Source organism: Sinohyriopsis cumingii, chromosome 12 (assembly GCF_028554795.1).
Source record: "Sinohyriopsis cumingii isolate HCF-2022 chromosome 12, ASM2855479v2, whole genome shotgun sequence".
Taxonomy (NCBI): Eukaryota; Metazoa; Mollusca; class Bivalvia; order Unionida; family Unionidae; genus Sinohyriopsis; species Sinohyriopsis cumingii.
In genome coordinates, this window is record NC_142972.1 from 80,288,466 (window position 1) to 80,303,653 (window position 15,188).

General features: G+C 35.2%; 1 protein-coding gene across 1 annotated transcript in view; it reads right to left on the reverse strand.

The window, feature by feature from the left end:
* Window positions 1-15,188, reverse strand: part of LOC149786819 (uncharacterized) — a 184,647-nt gene that overhangs the window by 128,323 nt on the left and 41,136 nt on the right. The window lies entirely within an intron of this gene.

Below are 15,188 nucleotides of genomic sequence, written 5' to 3' on the forward strand. Positions count from 1 at the left end.
TAATTGCTTTTGATGAAAAGTGGGGGATTTGGTGGGGTTTCCCAACACTCAAAAACAGACTGACAGTCAGACCGAGTCCAGGCATACCAAATTCCAAGACAGGGATTATCCAACAACATGGTATTGCACTTTCATCTGTGTCCATCTTGAAATATTAATCTGATATGATGTTTCCTTTTAAATTTAAAATAGGCTACATTATGAGAAAATACTTGATATTTGATATGCCAGTATGTACATGGCTGTAACTTCATGTAACGAGAGATTATACCAACTAAAATATAAAGTTAAAATAGAAACTAAATGTTAAAACAAATAAGTTGATCTTTATTAATTCTTCTTTCATCTATAGTAGTCATTAAAAGTTATTACCACATTAAATTTACATCTACAGGCGGAATGAATGAAATACAATTAATTAAGCTCACTTTCATTAGTTCCACTTAAAGTCTAATCATGAAAAGTTTGACCAGAAAAACTGTACTTGCAACCATCTCTTCAACCTGTGATCAGATTTTTCTTATACAAGACGCTAACAAATCTTGTGCCAGAAGCACTGGGCTACCATATGATATAGTCAACATCTTGTCAAAACACAACTATAGAAATTATTCTGTAAAGGAAAAACAAGAAATTCCAAGGAATTATACTTGGGATGTCTTGTCTACTCCCCTGCTTGATATTGATACATGTTTTCACTTTCAAATGACCTTGACCATCACTATGTCTGAGGATCAGTAGAGAGTTGGTTGTTTGGAATGGGATTAAAGCCAGGCTATACCACGGCAGTCACCATATTTTGTGACGAAGACCCCAGGAAATGCCAGGGAGAAATATCAACCCACAATAAGCTACTGACAAGCTTTCTCACACACCCATGTTGGCTGAGCCCAAGACTCAAACTCACATGGACAGCAGTAAGATGTCAGTGATCTGTAAAGGCAAGTGGCTTATACCACTCGGCCCCCAGTACTTGATGTCTAAGCAGTACCATTTTCACTTAGGACTGACAAAACCATGGGATGAATGTGTGTAATGTTTCATGTCAATCCTCCAAGCAGTTTAGGAGCAGAAGCAACAATAAACTTGTGCTAATGAATGAATGGACAACAAACCATCCCATAATCTCTTCTGATCTATGCACATTAGAGCAAAGGACAAAAGACCATGCCATAAGCTATTCAGGTCTATGATCAGTAAAACTAAATATGAATCACTCTACAGCTCTTTTGCTACAAATAAAGTAATTTTTGGCACTATTCTGTTTTGTATTAGTATCCATCTGCTCGAATGTATCAGATTGTTTCACAAGTGCAAGTAGCAAAATTAAGAGTAATGTTTTTATTCAAATATGTACAATGAATTAACCACATGTTGAACATTTAAATTGTTTTTTGTTTTTTTTTTAAATTTCAAATACACATATAAAAGAAAATTTACAAAGTTAATGTCCAAACAAAAACAGTAAGTTCTGACCCAATAACGTTTTGTAACAATAATAACAGCAAACAAAATCTTACATGTAAAACCCAGTTGTACTTAATGTAAGGCTACCATCCAGAAATATTATGAGTTCCAGAAGGCCAAATAAAGACAAGGGCATTGTGCAGTCATTACCAAAACCAAATATGTAGAATCAAAACTGTCATAACATATTCAGGAAATTCTACTGACCTAAATTCACATAAAGGCCAACATAGGGATATAGATATTACATGCAATGACAAGTGGAAAATGGAGTCTGCATCATGATGCATACATGTATTGTATCATCACTCCTCAGAATATGCACTATATCACCAAATGATTATACAATATACATTGTTGTGCTTCCTGTATGACCACCCAAGTATCGTGATATGTAACATATTTAGCGACGATGCTCATCTGTACAAGGTGCAGGCATCAACCTTCTGTTTGTTCACATAGGTAATGTAATGGCAATGCTCTCATTCACATACAGGTAACATAATGGAAATGCTTTGTCTGGCCTAAGGCATTATTTGTAACCTCCAGGAAATACTACAACTATGAAGAGATCATACATAATAATTGTGTTTTTTTGCTTTTGCCATCTGCTCACTCAAACAACTTCCAAATGCACAGAATTAATATAAGGAAAAAAACAGGTTAGTAGTTTGTATTTATGAACATTCCTTGCTATCAGTCTCCGAAGCATTAAAGTCAAAGCCTGTCATAGTAGTTTATATGTTACATAGTTTGGAGTTTAGGATGAAAGCTGTTTTTTGTTGGGTTGTTTTTTTGATCAGGCTGATTAAGATATTAAACTAACAAGTACAACATATGGAAGGTGGTAATTTATACCATCAAACACTCTCCTAACATTTAGAGACATATACCTTTAATTTAGTTTATGAATGAAATTTATAGATGCTGATATTACTTTTGGGACAAATTAGTTTTCTTATCTTTGTAACAAAGTATTTAAGAGATCATAGATAATGCTTAATTGGCAGGTTTCTTAGTCTGCTCTTTATTTCTTCAATATGTACTGGTTTTCTTAATGCTTTGCATGCATGTTGGACATGTTGCAAATGCTGAGCCTGTGTGCATCGTTCTTAGATTTTTTTTAAAGTTCCAGTTGCATTCTTCACTTTCTTCTATTACTGGCTGTGTGTAGATGGGCTGCGAAATGCATGCAGATGCTGAAGCTGAATTCTTATGTTAGTTATGTTAAGATGCTTTGAAATTTGCTCACGTCCACCTTTTGAGATACTGCAGTTAATGCTGAACTTCAGTGTATGCTGAATAATAATAATAATAATAATAATAATAGTAACAGTAATAATAATAATAATAATAGTAATGTCTGCTGCAGATGACAACATCGTACAACTTGTTCATTGACAAGACATCCATGCATGTAGACATAATTGTCCTTTTCCATGCACTTCTCATCTCTTCATCAGATATACTTAATATCCATAACTGATCTGTATTTTTTCTGGACAGGCTCCTACTGAATAAGAGACTGCCCAGACTGTACCTCTGGTGGAGACCCAGATGTAAAACAACTGACATCATAGCAATCTTTTCCAAATAAGTGACACTGATACTTTGACTGATCATCAGACTGTGTTCCATAAGGCTACTTCAGAACTTGTGTTCTGAGGAGCTCAATCCCTCTCCCCAACATTACTGTTCATAACAATGATTTCCAGGTGGTCACTGATTCCTGTACCAACCCACTAATCTTATGAACTTGCACTACATTGACTGAAATCCCTGTCTACAAGGGAGTTCTGCTTTTGGAAAAGAAGTACCTCCAACTCCACAAATATGGGCAGTTCTAATAAACTGTTCTTATCTAATCGAGAAGGGGATGTAGACCTAATGCTGCCATATAAAAATTAATATAACAAAGTTTTCTGTGAAATTGGCAGCACTGATATATCAACATTCTAATGCAAATTAAAGAATGACAACTCAGTGAGAACAACATATCATTTTCACACAAGAATGAATGCTTTTTAGCTCTAATCTAATAGTTAAATGTGCACATCTACTCTTACTTACTTTTCTGTAGCCCAAACAGTTTTTCATTATCAACTGACCACTGGCTAAATTACTGTCCACTTTTACAACAATACCAATTTATTCTAAATCACCTTAGCCTTGTACTTTCAATTTTGAGCTTGCTACTTGAAAAGATGAGAAGGCTCCTTCGAAGACTATAGAGTGCATGAGATATCTCAGTTATGCAGACCATTATTATGATACAGGTACACCAATGCACCTTTAAATCCTGGTCCTGGGAAATACATTTATTTGAGTTTAATTGAGACTACATGTAACTCTATCAAAGTGGTTTTGAATTGGCTGGCACACACGTGTTTCACATATATCCACTAGTTATGTGTCCTGGTGCATCAGTAATGGATCGTAAATGACTACAACTGCATTCTTTTGTTTGGTTACAAGTACATGTAGTGTGAAAGCATATTTAGTTAACTAGGTACGGTATGGAGTTTAACAACAGTACGTTACCATGCCAAACAGTAAAGCAGTAGCTTCATTGCTGGATTCTTAAGTAGCCCTGGTTTAAAACAGCATATGAAAAAAGTTATTCCCGAGTCTTCCATATACCATTATTTGCCAATTTACTGAAGTTGATTCAAGTATTAAGTACACATGGAGACAGTGTTTCCATCTACTCTCAAATGTGTATCAAAGACCCCCAAATTTTTAACTGGATCCCAAGTCCTGATGTGTGTGGGGGGAGAGAAAAAATCTAAATCCCATCGGAAAGCTAGTAACAATTTTACTTTATGTAAATTAAAAATATTGTTTCACTTTACAGCTAATGTGTAATCAATTCTGTCAAATACTAATGTTTTGAAAAGGAAATAAAGATAGAACACATAGCACTGTTACTATTTTATTTTCTTCAAATTCTAATTTTTCATACATTTGAAAGACCAGTTTAAATATTGTGGTTTTATTTTGGGTCCATACAGTGATATCGCAATATATCTGAAATCATATTATAAAGAAAATCATTATAACAAGCGAGATCTGTAATAATAATAATAGGGGTAACCTGATTACCTACATCTACTACTGTTGTACACCTGAGCTCACAATTACGTTTTTCCCACAATCTTAGTCCTATTTCCCCCCAGATCTTGACCCTGTGCATCCTCCTAGGTGTGTGCGGACCCTAGTGGTTGTGCAATCCAAGTTGCTCACCTTTACAGATCACTTGTACATTTTACCAATGTCTGGGTGAGTTTGTGTCTCGATTCAACCAACATGGGTCTGTGAGAAAGCTTGTCAGTAGATTCCTGTGGGTCAGTGGTTCTTTCCAGGTTCTTCAACCACCATATATACTGGATACCACGTATTTTTAGTAGATGTCCACCCATGTCTACTTTAGCCTTAGCAATGGACAGAGGTGATAAAGGTGATAAAAACTAAGACAGCATTGAACATCCATTTCAAAAATATCTCTGGGGATGAAAACATTAAAGTTTTGCAGTAGTTGGTCGAGTTACAGTATAAAGTCTATCACAGCTGTTATTGTGCTTTATTTTCGAGGTTAAAGTCACAGCTATGGCGTGGAAAGTTTATTTTTAGGCTGAATTAATGACAAAAGAGATAAAATGTACACAAATGATACTTTCTCATTTAATGAATATTTTATTAATTTTAAAAGTAATTCAGATAACATGGGTACAGAGTACAATAAATGCTGGCAAACAATAAGTTAACAATAAAGTGACATAAAAGCAAGATCTGAAACAGAAAATTCCATTTTGCAGCCCATTTCAGGGTAACCAGATAGTCAAACACATAATGTTATGGTAGCACATGATGAAATGTCTATTGCAATGATGTATATGAGTGTGTGATTTGGATTTTTAATGTAGTTTTAATAATTTTTCAGTCATATCGCTACGAGGTCTACAGTGTGGCAGTTTATAGTGATGTCTAGCACTGGGGCATCATGCCGCAGACATGCAGCATGATGTTCCACCCAGTCACATTATCCTGACACCAGGACGACCAGTCCTAACACTAACTTCTTAATGCTGAGCGCCAAGCGAGGCAGCTGTTAGTACCATTTTTGTAGGTCTTTGGCATGACTCAGCCTGGGATCGAACCCATGACCTCCTGCATCCAAGGCGGACGCTCTAACCACTAAATCACCAGAGCGGTATATTGCAACAATGTAAGCGTCCAAGAAAAATGTGATAGTAAAGTGAAAACAATAAAAAATAAGGATCTAAAACTGTCAAAGCAAGATGATTTCATTATTAGGACTTCCTGAGTATTAAGTAATTCAGTTTTCTTTTGTCCCTTTAAAATGTCATCTACAAAAATTGTTGGTTGGGGGACAAAGGTTTCCTTATAATTGGGATCATACGTGTAACACTGCAATGTACTAATAAGAGCAAATCTACCTGGTCCAATACAATACAGATACCGCATATATAGGATAATACCATTGGGTTGGGTTGGGTTCAATGCCATTCTTCATTGCACTTAGTATAACTGATTGAAGAAAAACCTGGGAAAAACCCAGTGACCATTGGAAAATTACTGGCAAGCTTTCTAACATACCCACACTGGTGGAGCCCAAGACTCAAACCCATGTGGACAGAGGCAAAATGGCAAAGATTGGTAAAGGTAGGCGCTATATATCACTAGGACAGCCAGGACCCTGATAATAATTGGAACATATTTATAATACATATCTACAACTATGAATTTATGTTTGATTAGTCCTGAGGAACACTTCAGGGTTTTCTCAAATTTAAGCTGATCTTCAACTCACCTGACTGAAATACTCATTAATAAAAAAAAATTTTTTAATTACTGTACCATATATACTCGTTTGCAAGACAGGTCCAATGCAAACTGCATGGACCCTGATCTACTGTTGCAATTTTGCCAGCAGATCCAGGTCTATGCATATCTGTTAGAAGTAATCACTAGAACAGTATAGATCCTCATCTGCTGGTGCATTACGCAATGGCAAATCAGTGTCTGTTTGCAGCTGGCCCCAAGTTATAAACTAGTCTATATGTACTAGCGACTATAAATCTGATACAAATTCATGTATTTTCAAACACACGTTAGATGCTAATATCAGGATTCAGTTTTAGAATCAGTGGCATGGCAAGACATTTTCGCCCCCCCTCCCCCTTTCTTACCAAAGATTGGGGACATTATTTAGGCTGTTGCCATACCACTCTTTGAAATTTTAACAAAACCAGCTGAATCAAATTTTCAAAATGGTCTCTTTCCAACATATCACAAGGTTAATGGTATATGTCTCTAAATGTTAGGAGAGTGTTTGATGGTATAAATTATTACTTTCCATATCTTGTACTTGTTAGTTTAATATCTTAATCAGCCTGACCAAAAAAACGAGCCAACAAAAAACAACTTTCATCCTGTACTCCAAACTATGTAATATCTAAACTACTATAACAGGCTATGAATTTAATGCTTGGGAAACTGATAGCAAGGAATGTTCATACATACAAACTACTAACCTATTCTTTTCCTTATATTAATTCTGTGCATTTGGCAGTTATTTGAGTGAGCAGATGGCAAAAGCAAAAACACAAGTGTTATGTATGATTTCTTCATAGTTGTAGTATTTCCTGGAGGTTACAAATAATGCCTTAGGCCAGGAAAAGCATTTCCATTACATTACATGTATGTAAAAATAAGAGCATTTTCATTACATTACCTGTATGTGAATAAACAGAAGTATCATAAATATACTTTTCATTCTGAAGGAATAGCAATAACAAGATTGTCAAGATGGCCCCTGTGGTGGCCATATTTGATATCAGATCCATTTTCAGTTAGGACCACCTAGACATCATAAGAAATCTTTTAGTGAAAACCCCTGCAACATATCGATATGTTTCAAGATATAAAGCTTACAATACATTATCGACAAGTTTCAAATTTGATGGTCTTCTCATCTTTAAAAAGTCTGTTAGTGGTAGAGTGGTGCCAGTTTATATGTGCTGACATATTGGTTGTAGTTTTAGTAAAGTGATTAGAGACAGATATTATCAGCTGTTCTCATCTCAATCTCGTCCTTGACAAAAGAGAAAACATACTTCTAAGCAGACTACCTGTTTGGTTGTCAGTGAGTTTTATTCAACCATTAATGCCTTTCAGGGTGCTCCATTTTCATCAGGTATAGGACTCATCTTGGTCACCACAACCTTTGTTTGGGGTGGGGGTGGGGGTTGTGGATTTATAACATAATTTACCAATTTTTCAGCCATATTGCTACAATGTCTGCAGTGTGACAGTTTATAGTGATGTCTAGCATTGGGGCATCATGCTGCAGACATGTAGCATGATGTCCGACCCTGTCCCATTATCCCGACACCAGGCCGAACAGTCATATCACTAAACTCTTAATGTTGAGTGCCAAGCGAGGCAGCTGTTAGTACCATTTTTAAATCTTTAGTATGACCTGGCCAAGGATCAAACCCACAACTTCCCGCATCTAAAGCAGATGCTTTAACCACAAGGCCACCAGAGCGATCAACCATTGTTTGCAACAGCATAATGTTTTTTAAAATTCACTATTCTTCTACACATTAACAAGGTAACTTTAAATGTTACTCATGCATTGTGGAATCTGTCCCCCATCCCGATTCTTTAATTTATTTTATCCCATTGACATGTTCAGTCACTGATTATATATATCAGCGTAATAAGAGATATTACAAATTTATTCCCCACTTATGATTTAAGTATTTTACAGATCATTTAATGGCCACTGCACGAAGTTTCTATGTTGTTATGTATCTGAATTGACCATTTTGTTTGGATTGCAATAATTCCCGTGTGTTACACAGCAAATAAGCCAGTCATTTATTCTGGACTTGAACAAACAAAAACCACCAATCAGAGTTAAATAATATATTTCTCTGTGTGACACACTTGAAGAAAAGGCCTCAAATAAGATGCAAAGCAACAGAGAAACTTTGTGTAATGTGATTAACCAAACCTGGAATGTCGTCGTTACACTAATATATGTTATCAGCAGCTGAACATGCTGACAAGATAAAAAAAATCAGCATGGAATTGGTGGGAATCAGATGTAGGGATATATTTCAAACAGGGCAAGTTAACCACCTTGTGTTTGTTAATTTGCAGAAGATGACAAGGTCTTGTCAATTGATTTTCTTTCTTTCTGACAGAAGCGAGTGAATGTTCCTGCCATGATTGACTCAAATTAAGGAAAGAAACGGCAGACATCTAATAATTATTTATGAGTTCTAAAGATTAAAATAGCTTGCATAGGTTAAGTATTAGAGGTGTGCGATATTATTGACATACTGGTGTACTGTGGTATTTTTTCCGGTGGTACATACTATGGCAGTTTCTCACCATACTGGTATATCCGTAGTTTCCATCAGAAAGTAATGTACAGAAAATCCTGAGGAGTTTTGTTATGACTTATATGATAGTAACATCATGTTTTCATTATTCATAACAAAATAGTTCAACAAATTAATGGTGAATATTACAAATATAATTTTATTACATACCCATTAAATAATACATGGCTGATCTGGCATGTTATAGGGATTTTCATATCTTAACTCTGTACATCACACACTGAAAATTCCAAATCACACACACAGCCTGGAACTACTTTTACAACTTGAAATATTAAAACAATAGTCCACTTATAAAATATCTGGAATGATTTATTGCTACACATTTGAAATTATTCAAAAATGCTAAACATTTGAAATTATTCAAAAATGCCAAATACACATTTGTAATTTTAAGAAATGTTATCCTATTTAGTTAAAATGGACCCTTTTGTCACCATGGTTAATGGAAGAGTACCATACGGAGCAAAGGGCAGTTTATGTGCATTTCACTGTATGTAGGCCCAGAAATTAGAGATAGCTGAGGTGGACAACAATATTTTGGATAGAATGTTTGAATATGAGTTCTCAGATGAAGCAGATGTGCACAGCAAACAGAGACTTGTTGTTCTTGTTGAAGGATTTAATGCCACTTTTCAGAATAAGATAGGCTATGCATGGTGGCCAGTATAAATGGTGGAGGAAGAACCCAGGAAAACCCTGGAAAGAACCACCAACCTACAAGAAGCTACTGACAAGCTTTCTCAAATACCCACATTGGCCGAATCCGAGACTTGAACCCACACAGACAGAGGCGAGATGGCAATGATCCGTAACGAGAGAGAAGAGAAAGAGAACAAGCAAGTATATTCCTGTTGAAATCTTGTATAGAAACTTTTAAAATTCAAAGTAAGAAACACTCTGAGAATCATGTCAAGATTCATGGCATTGTTAGAAATTCCCCACATTGGAAGAAAACTTTATCCCATTTGTAATTCCTGATGGCCTCAAGATTGCTATGCCGTATCTGCATCATTCTTACAGCCATTTACAACTTGAAATACTGAAGAACAGTAAACCAACAAACTGTAGGAAATGATTTATTGCTATACATTTTAAACTATTAAGAAATGTTAACACGCATTTGTCAATTTAATATTGGGTGAAAATGGTGTTTTTGCTGCTGTGGATAATCAATGTACCATAAATAGCAACAAAGAGCTTATGAGTATGTCACGGTATCTACCGCTGAGAAATTAGATCAACAACAATATTTTGGACAAAATGTTTGACACTCAGGTTTCATATGAAGCTGGTATTTCCAACGGAACCAAACATGATAGAGAAGGAGGACTAAGTACTTTGCCACTGAAATCTTGTATTGTAAGCTAAGAAATCCACACAAAAGTAAAAAAGACTTAGGGAGTCATGTCAAGATTATAGGCATAGCTAGACATTACCCTGGTTTAATTAAACACTTTAACTGATTACTTTGATGAACCAATCAATGTGCTTTACAACATTAGACAACACCTAAAACATAAAAACGTTATATAAAAAAAATAATGACATAATTACAAAAAACAAACACTATGAAATTAGAAAACATAAAACATGATGAAAATATTTAAGGTAGGAAACATTATTAGGTCTTTAAGTTTGTTTTTGCAGTTGAAATAGGTGAGTTTTAAGAGCACTCTTGAATGAAATCATGGTGTCTTTGTGTCTAAGTTCAGTGGGCAATTTGTTCCATGTTGCTGGTCCCTGGTATGTAAAAGAACATTGTCCATATGACTTTGTTTTCATAGTGGGAATAATGAGTATACAATTGTCAGAAGAGGAGCATAAGTATCTTGCTGGTGTGTACACAAGGGTGAGGTCAGATAGGTATGTTGGACCATCAGTGAAACGTTGTTGTTATAGGGTTTAACGCCATTTGTCAGCACAAGATAGGCTATACATGGCGGCCAGTATTAACGGTGGAGGAAGAACCCAGGAAAACCCCAGAAAGAACCACTGACCCACGAGAAGCTACCTGCAAGCTTTCTCACATATCCACATTGGCCAAGTCCGAGACTCGAACCCATGCAGACAGAGGTGAGGTGGCAGTGATCCGTGAAAGACAGCAATTTAGACCACTCAGCCACTCAGGGCCCTGTCAGTGAAAAGTAGCACAGAGAACAAATTTTGTGTTTGATTCTGGATCAAATGGATAGCCAGTGTAGGGAACAGAGCAGTGAGGAGGTATGCTCTGATCGTGGTACTCTAGGGATGATCTGAGCAGCCGTGTTATTTTAAATGCCCCTCACCTTAGCCCAGTTAGTTCTAGTGTTGTAGCGAAATGTATTTATCAAGACTTCAGTAGCTAGGCCTAGTTTTGATATCAATTGCATTGACAAACAAACTCTTGCCCATTCACAAACATATGTTTTGATAGCTGACTGACCATTAACCCTTTTCCGAGTAAGGTAGCAACTATCAATTTCCTGCTTGATATCCTTTGATGATAAAACATACAAACATGTGTTTTAAGATGAGAATCGGTGATCTGGATATATATTAACTGCCTCTTTTACACTATTTCATCATAAAATTAGTTTTCAACTAAGTGAACCAATAGGCCTAACGGGAAATAATGGTGGACTTTGCTAAGTCTGGGATGTACCAGTTTATTAGATTGTCTTTTTCGTAAATCATTGGGCAAATATATTCAAAAAAATAAAAAAATCATTGAAAGCAAAGCCTAGGTATTATTTTATTAAAGATTTAACTTTAAAATGCAAATTATGTAGGTCAGAAACATATGGGCCAATGCTATGTTGTGGAATTTGCGAGATAAGCTGTTTTCTGACTTAATACGTATTTGCGAAAATACAGGGAAAAAACAGCAAATCAGATAATATTTAACCATTGCCTAAATTACTATAAGTATGTAGATAAATAAATAAACCACAAATCTGCAATCCTGTCAATGGACTGTTATAATGAAGCTATATTAAAGTGATTACATTACGAAAACCTATCCATCTAAAAATAAATGCACTCACGTCTGTGTTGATTCTGTAGGAAAGAAGGAACTGCAACTTTTGATGGTGGGACTCCTATTTTTACCAAAATGGGAGTCTTGGACTCCTAGTTTTAAAATCCTAGTGAGATATCTGTTATTAAATTGTTGTTGGTATTTTTTCATTACTGGGACACATGCTGGGAACTGTAGGTTTGTTTTCAGTTTATATTCTTGCTACTGTTCAAGTAGAAAATAAAGAGGAAAAAAAACAGAATATTGTTTAGAATTTTTTTAAAAAATATATCCAAATGGTTCTTAAAAATCTAGTCTGCATTTGTTAAAAAGACACTGAATCTTTGTTTTGTTTAAAATGTATGCTTACATTATCTTTGTAGTTCAATTCATCAATAATATCTTGTAATGAAAATATGAAAATAAAGAGTTTGAAAGTACTGTAAATTAATGAGCTCTCTGAAGAGAATTGAATGTATTTAAGTACTGTTATTCTGTAAAATTTGCCAAGAAATTTGCTTGGAAGTATAGTGTATGTATTCAGTAAGTATGGCGTATGAAGAAATTGTGACTTTCTGGTCCAAAACCTATGTTCCGTTAGAGAAGGTAAAATCCACTTGCCTATAACTGCAGTTTAAATTAATTTATATATGATATCACATACATTTTTCAAACATTTAAAGCTAAAGACTAAATTACCATCTCAGCAATGCAGACAGAATGAATACACAATTGCACAGTATATATCGAGATTTAGCCCCAGTTACATGTGTCACATGAGGGATTTTTCAGAGATTGTACAATATTTTTCATAAAATGCCAAACGCCTATTTCATATTTGTAAAAGTATAATTACAAAAACTGAAAAGAATATGCCAACAAAAAAAGGCATATGCAATAAATACGAAGAAACCTCATAGGTGTTTTGTTGTAAGACGTGGGAAAGAACTTGTTTAATACAATGTAGGAACACATTCTCTGCCAGACCGCCTTGACATATTCATAAACCGCATCAAACTCATTCTTTCCACCCACACATATGTAGTTTTGTCTATGTATTTATGCCCCATTAAACATGTTTGATACAAGCAGTGGCCAAATGGAATGTTGTGAAACATATTCGAGCCAAATCAAACTTTTGCAAAAAAATCTGATTTTTAAAAGACAAATTTTAAAAAATCATGTTTCAGTTATTTGCTAGCAAATGTGAATGTGTTAAGTATATGTATTCCTTTTGTATGGCTGCTTATCATCCTATGATTATCGAGAGCACACTTGTTTTCTGTCTTCACATAAATTTTCTTAAGTCCACTAAATATTTTCTTATTTTTTGAGTAAGTATACTTCATGTTGTTTTGTCCCTATTTTACCAATAATGTATGTAGCTAGTAAATTGTTGGCTTCTGCATCAACACTTTCTATTTTTATAAAAAGGTTCTCAAATACCAGCACGTCTTTGAAAGTATCAGTTTAATCATCCCACTTAAGTTACCGCTTTTAGATTGCAACTTATCAAATTCATGTCCAATAATATGCTGGCCATTTAATTTGTGGGGTGGGGATAGATGAGGTCCCTAATGTAACTTCTAAACAGCTAAAAAATAATCAAGCACTTAATTAAGCAGAGTTTTGCAACTGTGCATTGATGCGCTTTCATTGATTATCTAACAGTGTTCTGCCCAGAATCCAAAACTCAGCTATGAGACAATGGTTTATTTCGGAACCCAGATGCTACAACAGTAAGTTGCAACAACAATGGTCAAGGGACCTTACCAGTAGCAATACCGGCTTCACCAGCATCCTCAAGCAACAAAACAGTATATAAACTTCTGACATATAGCAAAGTGATCAGCTGAACATATGAATCAACCTGAATTATTCCCTCTCATGAGTTACAATAGTAACAGAAACTGGTCAGGGAAAGGGGGGTAACTGGAACACCCCAGCAGACAGGAGGGAATGCTTAGAGATCCAATCAGTCATCATCTTCCCTATACTTACATTCTATTTGAAGTGAAGGCGACCCAAGGCAGGAATCCAATCCAACAGATCCCAAAAGCAATGAGAGCCCAGTGAGTCTATATGAGAGTGCATCAATACTCTTGTCCACCTCTTCTACACATACAGTTGTCAGTTTGCCCAGAAATGAAGCTACTGCCTTTCCAATCAATTCCGCTTTATAAAATGGCAAGAAAACTTCTTTGCAAATTTGTTAAATTTTTAAAAAAGGTGGGTAATTACCTCCAAGAGTGTGGCCTTAAAGGAAAAATTGCTTAAGGATTAAAAATCAACCTATGCACAAGCTTCACAAATTGTCCCAAATTCATTAGTGCATGGAACATTTATTGAGAAATCTCAAAGAAACTAACCAAGATAAACATTCACAAACAAAGTAACAGATTGCGAGACCATTAATTGCAGTTTCTGAACGAAAAAATAGAGATCCAAAATCTTTAGAAGCACATTTACGAACCTCAAGAGGATATAGTACCACATGTAATGTCATCTATTTACTCACCTGCACTAAATGTGGCAAACAATATGTAGGAGAGACTAAATGGGAATTTCAAGTGAGAATAAAAGAACACTCAAGGGATATCAGTAATCATAAAGATTTCCCAGTGCCTAAGCATTTTAATTTATCTGACCACACCATAGATTGTGTATAATATCAGATAATAGAAATTATTCAATACATATCATTCTTTGTTTTCCTAAGTTATAATGTGATTTAATGCCAAAATTTTGTAGTCTATCGATTCAAATAAACCATGAAACTATCCAAGTTATATTTATTCCAAATATCAAAGACATACTGTTGTTTTAAGTCATCTGTGGCAATTATAATGTGGTTTTAAGTCATCCGTGGCAGCTATGAAATTTGTAGAATTAGTTCACTGACAGGTTTGCATGCTTAAATCTGCAATTATGACATATAAAGTTGACCTGTATTAATGCAGTAATACAGTGATTAAAAAATATCACCATTAATTTATAATATAAAAATTCCTATTGCAAACTAGTCAAACTGGGATGCCAAGAGATTTTACATCAGAAAATAAAGGGCCAGGAGATGAAACTGTCAGCACTTTCAACAGATGAGGGACCAAGACTGCCAGTTTGACCCTGGCTTGAAATCATGTTGTGTCATAATCCAACAAACTAGTTCAAATTGTTTGCTTTTTCGAGTTCAGCAAACAAACACAATCAAACTACCAATCCAATATTTTGGACTGTTTCATGTACTTGATTGACTGATTGTGGATTTTGCACCAGCATTGTAAGGT